We start from the raw sequence: 7,018 nt of genomic DNA, 5'->3' as shown, positions 1-7,018 counted from the left end.
AAAGCATGATAACTAAACCTATGCAACAAGTGAGAAGCAACACTCACGTTGTAGCACTGGAAATCAAGCATAGCTTTGAATTCCATGAACTGTTTTAAAGATGGGTTTGAGGCCCATGGTTGTAAAACAATGGGGTTGAACATTTATCATATATGAAATGTATTTTCATATTCCATTTAATCTTGGTTTAGTATTAAATGATGAGTCCCTTCAATTTGACGATATATTCAAGATAGACTGTCAGGACCAGTCCTGTGACTAAGAAATGTCTATCAAGTGAACTTGAATGTCAAAGGTTGATAAAGGTCCCTAGTCGGAGTTTTCTGTAAAATTGGACGCATAGAAAACGTTAGACGACTAGAATGCAAGATGACTAGTATTTCTGTTTCTTGAACTATGTGGACATGGCAATGTCATAATCATTTGCATAGATACTTACTTTGGGAAGACTAGTATCGGACAAGACCTATGAAACTTTACTGTAAAAGATGAAAATCTGTCATAAGTAAATTTCATTAAAATTATTAGACACTAAATCCTCAATACCTGAGTGATTTGAGATTACTTGTTTGAGAACTGGTTGCTTTGACGTTGACCAACCGTCGCACCGTAAAAGGAGGCTATAAAGGCAACGCTCAGGTAATCACCTATCAAACGAAGTCTAATCTCAAGATCGCAAGATTGGGATTGTCCTCCCATAAATCGGGATGAGATGCTTAAAAGTTGTACAAGGCCACTCGGAGAGCTAGAAACTGTGAAATGCATGGCCGTGCTCGGATGAATCATAGGCTATGATTATCTGTTTATTTGATCAGTTGAACTCTGAAACCGAGGAACACCTCTGGACATAATAAGGATGACAACTCTTACCTTATGTTCAAGAGCAAGCATCGAGCGACAAAGGAATTAGGAAATGCACACTTGTCCCTAAGGACAAGTGGGAGACTAAAGGAAATAATGCCCTTGGTCCAAGTATGCATTCAATGTTAAGTCTAATAAATGCGGTTCAGTATTAATTAACAAGTTAATAATTCAGTAAGATCAAGTGAGCTGAATGCCTAGCTAGAGGCCGCTTCAGTTCAAGTGGAATTAATGATATTAATCCACAGCTTACTCTTGACTGAACCCGTAGGGTCACACAAATAGTACGTAAACAGATCAAGTATTTAATGGCATTAAATACTCCATCTATGGATATTCGGAATCGACGGATCTTGGTTTCAGTGGGAGCTGAGATCGTCACAGGCAAGAAATGAATACTCCGGAAACGATGATATTGCCGGAAACGGAAATATGGATCGTATCGGAAATATAAATATTATCCAAGTCGTAGATGTTGCCGGAAACGGAAACATGGTACGTATCGGAAAATATTATTGGAAATGGAAATATTGCCGGAATCGGAAATATTGCCGGAATCGGAAATATTGCCGGAAACGGAAATATTGTCAGAATCGGAAATATTATCGGAATCGGAAAATAATTCCGGAAACGGAAATATTAAATATTTGTTCGAAACGGAAATTGATTCTGGAATCGGAAATGTTGAATATTGTTCGTATCGGAAATGAATTCCGGAATCGGGAAATTAATCGGAAGCGTATCGTACGAATTAGCATCGGACGAGGCCTGCCAGACGAAGGCCCAGCACGAAGCCGGGCCATCGCCCAGCAAGCCAGCGCGCCACAAACGCACCAGCCAAGGCTGCGCCAGGCCCACCGCAAGGCAGGCCCAGCGCGCGCCAAGGCTACGGCAGCGTGTGGGCTGCAAGCTCGCGGGCTGCGCGCGCGCGCATGGCGCCCCTCGTGGGATGCTGTGCGTGCGTGTGTGTTTGTGTGCTACTCGAATCCTAAAGCTACCGAGATTTGTCATATGATTAAATCTAATCCTAAAGATTTAGTTTATTTAATTAGAGTCCTAGTAGGATTATAATTAAATAAATTAGTATCCTAATAGGATTCTAAATCCTTTTCCATAACTCTATAAATAGGTGCCTAGGGTCACATATTTACATCGAGTATTCAAGTATTCAAAGTGAGTTTTTGAGAGCAAAATTCAGTCATACAATTGCCTATAAAGTGCCGAAAATTCTAAGTACCTTAAGGGCGATTCTAGTTGGTCAATCTTAAGGCGGATCCGGACGTGCTGTGGACTATCTATGGAGGGACGACACTTGGAGTCCTAAAGACTTGTTCTTGTTCGGTTCGGGCGCAGCTAGGGAAGGCACGCAACAAAGAGTATGCATCTAAACTATGCTAAATGATTATGTGTAAATAATATGTTTTCCTGGCTTTATGGTTTTTCCGCATGATTTATGAATTGTCATATGTATCATAACCTAACAAAAGAAACCAGTGTAGCGAAAAAAGTGGAAGCCGAAAGGAAGGAAGCAGAAAAATTAGAAACGTGTAGAAAGAGAAAATAGGCGGCAACAACTAAATTAGAAGCATGTATAAATGACATGTTCATTAAATATTTAAATTACTTTAAATGTTCATTTGTTTGTTCCTTATGTGTGCTTGCAGCTTATTCAAATAATGAGATTTTTTTTTCGGAAAGCAAGCATGAATTTTTTTATTTTTTTTTAAAAACAAAAGAGGAAACAGAATAATGCACTAAAAAATGATTGCTAAAACTGCTAAAACGAAGCAGTTGAAACTCATATGCATGCAGAATTATATGGATACCTATGCAGCCAAAAATTTGGGGTCAAGCCTCAACGAGAGAAGGAAACAAACATGAAACACCCAAAGCTAGATCCGATAAAAGGTTGGGCCGGGTGGGCTGGGTCGTCCCCAAAATATTCATCCCATAATATCAGATTGGGCAGGCAAGCTTCAGACCGATTATTTGGGGAAATGAGAAACATACAATGAGTGTATGTGGCCCTATAGCTAACATACAAAACAAATCTCAACCGTTGGATTGAGATTCTGTGATAAAACATGAGCCACAAAAGGGGGAGTGAGGGCGGTAAAAATTGCTTGTGTTTTTTTTGATAAAGAAATAAAAATCAGGTTAAGCCCTTTGGAAAGGCCAACCTAAAGCATCCTTACGGATGATAAGGGAGAAGGAAGGATCAAAAGGAAAAAACCTTAATGTCAAAGCAACACAAGAGCTTCATTTAGCCGCCACAAATCAGTCAATTTTGGTTGTATGGCGCTATTTGTGGTGTTTGATGTGGTGGTAAACCATAAGGGAAATTTTATCCCTCCAAAAACAAAACATAAATCCTTTATTTTTTTAAAAGGAGAAAAAAACCGTTTTTAATATTTACTCCATTTTTATGAACTCCTTTTTAGTTAAACTATTATGGAAATTCCCTATTAAGCAAAAATGAGAGAAAGTGAATTTCCACCTAAACCAGTGGTATCGTGGGAGATTCAATCAATTTCAAAAACAAACGTGAACAAGGCATTTGTCGTGTTTGTTAATCTCGAATACGTCTGAATTGGCTAAAGATACGTGTAAAACTTTTTTTTAACCAACCGATCAAAGTTGTAACTACATTTATTTTGTAGCTCATTAGTGAAGTTGACATTTCATACAAATTATAGTTGTTCATGGGTATGTTAGTTTGATTTGATTGGTTTAGCCGTCTACCCCGTCTCATGTTCTCTTGCGGCTAGCCTATTGAACAAAAAAATACAACAGAACCAACATTTTTCCTGCTCAAACTTCCCTATGACAAGCTCGATCTCTGCAACTAACTGCAATTCTCGGAATTTTTAGACTAACTTAGTGAAAATGGGATTGAGAGTAGATATCGTCAGCATGGAAACCAAAAATTATCGACGTTTCTCTGTTTGACAATAAGGGTTAGTTATTGTAATGAAGTGAAGAAATGATAATGGATTGAAATTGAAAATGAAAAGTTTTGATACCAAATATAATTAGACTTGAGTTATCCTTGTATATTTTTCTTGCTTATTTCTTTTTTATTTCTAGTGTATTTGATTTTGCTGATAAAAAACCATCACTTATTTCAGGGGGCCCGCGCGCGGCTTGAATCCTAGTATATGTAAAAATCAAACGTAAAAATTGTGTAATATGTAGATTAACATGGTGCCAAAAAAAGTCATTTGCGTCGCTGCCAGTTGCGTTGCACCAATGTGCGAAGCAAACGGACTTAAAACAATTTTCCACTAGTGCTACTACCTCCGTTTCAAAATGATCTTTACTTTTTCAGTTTTAGTCTGTTTCATAATGTTATTTACACTTTGCTTAATTTATTCTATTTTTGGATATGAAAATTTACTAACTTACCCTTCTTACCCCCGCAACAATTGCAAATTTTCACTCAATTTATCTTACTTTATTCTTTTTTTTTGTACCCAACCATCTTTTTACATATTTCTCTTACTTTATCCATATTTTGTTGTATTCAACCAACTTTTCCATTTTTGTCTTAATATTATATTTGTGCAAATAGTAACTGTAAAGATCTTTATAAAATAGAGGTAGTACATACATGTAAGTAATATTTTTTATGTGAAAAAATTATCAAAATAATAGTCGCGCGATCAAAATTTCTAACGGTTGATACAATTCCTTTCCTCGAAATTTATCATATTGAACAAGTCATTATCACACATACGGAGTATATAGCAAAGCACATGCCAATATTTAAGGTTGAATGATAAATTAAGGTGATTTTTTGTTGAATTCTGTAATTCGTCATATTTGACTACAAGTATTAGAATTTTCAAAGTTTGTTATAATTAACCGAACATACTTTGATACGAAAAAGACAGCCATGGAACAAGTTAAAACACGGCTAACTATATAAAACCAAACATTTGTTAACAACGTAAAGCCCATGCATGCTTTCACGTACCCTTCTTCAATACAAAATTACAAACCCATTATTATACATAATTATACATACTCCTACAATGAAAGATTTGATAGGAAAGATAATGAGGAAGAGGGAAGAGTATTCATCAATATCGCCACGACGAAGGCGTCAATACTCGAAAATATGTTGTGATGAACATGAAATTAGAAGAGGGTATGTGCCTATTATGGTAGGCAAGTGTGAGGAAGAAGAAGAGAGGTTTATGGTACCACTTAGGTTGATGAAGCATCCTTTTATTATTGATTTGCTACAATTATCTGCTAATGAGTTTGGTTATCAACAAGATGGTGTCATTCAAATTCCTTGTCAACCACTTCATTTCAGACTTGTTATGGATAATATTTCATCCAAGAATTGAACAAGGTTTTATTGTTAGTTTCGTACGTTACAGCATATTAAGGGACACGGAAGTTAAGTCCGATCCGATACGTCTATAATAATTTAACCATTCAACAATTTTTGTTGTTGTGTAGCAATGAGGTCTTAGATCGACTTTCACTATTCTCTACAAATTCAAGCAATCCATTGTTTCACCCCTAGATGAGGTGTTCTAATATTTTTATTACTAGTCTTATATGCACGCGCTGCGTGCGTGCGTAAAAAAAAAACTAAAATATTATTGTGTGCACGCGCTGTTGTTGTGTTGTTTCATTTCGATCGATGTAATTTTTCATAATATTATTTTTATTTTTTTAATGTAAAATTATTACCAGATAATAATGGTCGAATATAATGAGTGAACTAATTAATGACAAGAATTTCATGGAACGAAAAGAGTGTTACAATTGGCCGCTGCAAATACATAGGCAATTCGATCCCAAATTCTTAATTTCAACCGGTGTACAATGAATAATGTAAGGCGGATGTGAAATTACCATAATGTATTTAAAACTTTATTTATTTCTTTAGTGATACTTTTTTTTCTTTTAAATTAAATTATCTCTTCAAAATCACTCATAATGTATAAATTATTAAAGGCCTATCTTTTCTCTCTTCCTCCTTCGAAACCCTAATTTTCTATGGGCTACTACCAACCATCAGGTTTTTTCTAGCTTTTGATTTCATGTTAAGAATAAAAACTTCATTCTCTCTCTGTTGAAGAGTTCTTTTTACACACTTATTGGGTTATACCTACTCATTTATGGGTGTTATCTCTCTCCTTGTGAGAGTTTGAAGCTATGTTTTTAATTTCGCAGGAAAAGTTAATTTATTGATGAAGATTTATTCGAAACACCCCCCGTTGAATGTTGTATCAAACAACGATGTGAAAGAGGGTGTTAATCATTGTCATATCTCATCCACCACAATCTTGGTTTTGCCGGATTAGAATTTCGTTTGATTCTAAGTTATTTTGTATTTGTTAGGTTTGATTTCTATTGTAGATGTCGTATGACTATTTTATTAATGAACTATTTATTTAACGTACATTTTAAAAAGTTTATCTATCAAAATTTCGTAATATAAAAGTTAATCAAAATTAAACACATTAATAGTTATCAAAAAAATGGTAAAAATTATATATCCCGATATATTTATTAATTGTACAACGTGTGCGTACAAAATCTCATGCAATTTAACCAGATAAATTTGAAGTGCTCTTTTAATTTAATTGTTACTACCTCCGATCCGTTCCACAATGCATGCATCATATCATTTCCTATTTGCGCACTATTCATCTATCAACTTTGACAATCTTTCTTTCTCTCATCATTATGTAAGGAAAAATATAATCAATTATAATCTTGTTAAATTCGTATTGATGCGAGGATTCCAATTTTCAAATATCAACTTTTTATAATTCTGGAATACGAGCAAAAAGAAATGATACATATATTGTGAAACGGAGGTAGTAGTAAATTATGTTGAATCAGTATTCAGCTTTACAATATCCTTCCGACCTTCCTGTATCGGACTCTTGCAACGTAGTTGCATGGACGTAATGACGCATGGATGAAATGACGCATGCATGTAATGACAGAATAATATTGGATTTGAAAAAGAAAAAAGAAAAACAATCGAAGTTCCAAATATGGATATGGGTCATCACTTTCCTACGTCCGTCAACTTGTCAAGCTAAAGTGGGGGATTTAAAGCAATGAAAAATTGGAAATTAGTGATTACTATGAATCTGAATTGGGTCACAGTTTGAATAGTACCAAG

Source organism: Spinacia oleracea, chromosome 2, assembly GCF_020520425.1.
Source record: "Spinacia oleracea cultivar Varoflay chromosome 2, BTI_SOV_V1, whole genome shotgun sequence".
Taxonomy (NCBI): Eukaryota; Viridiplantae; Streptophyta; class Magnoliopsida; order Caryophyllales; family Amaranthaceae; genus Spinacia; species Spinacia oleracea.
The sequence above is the reverse complement of the archived record's forward strand: the minus strand, read 5'-3'. Positions refer to the sequence as shown.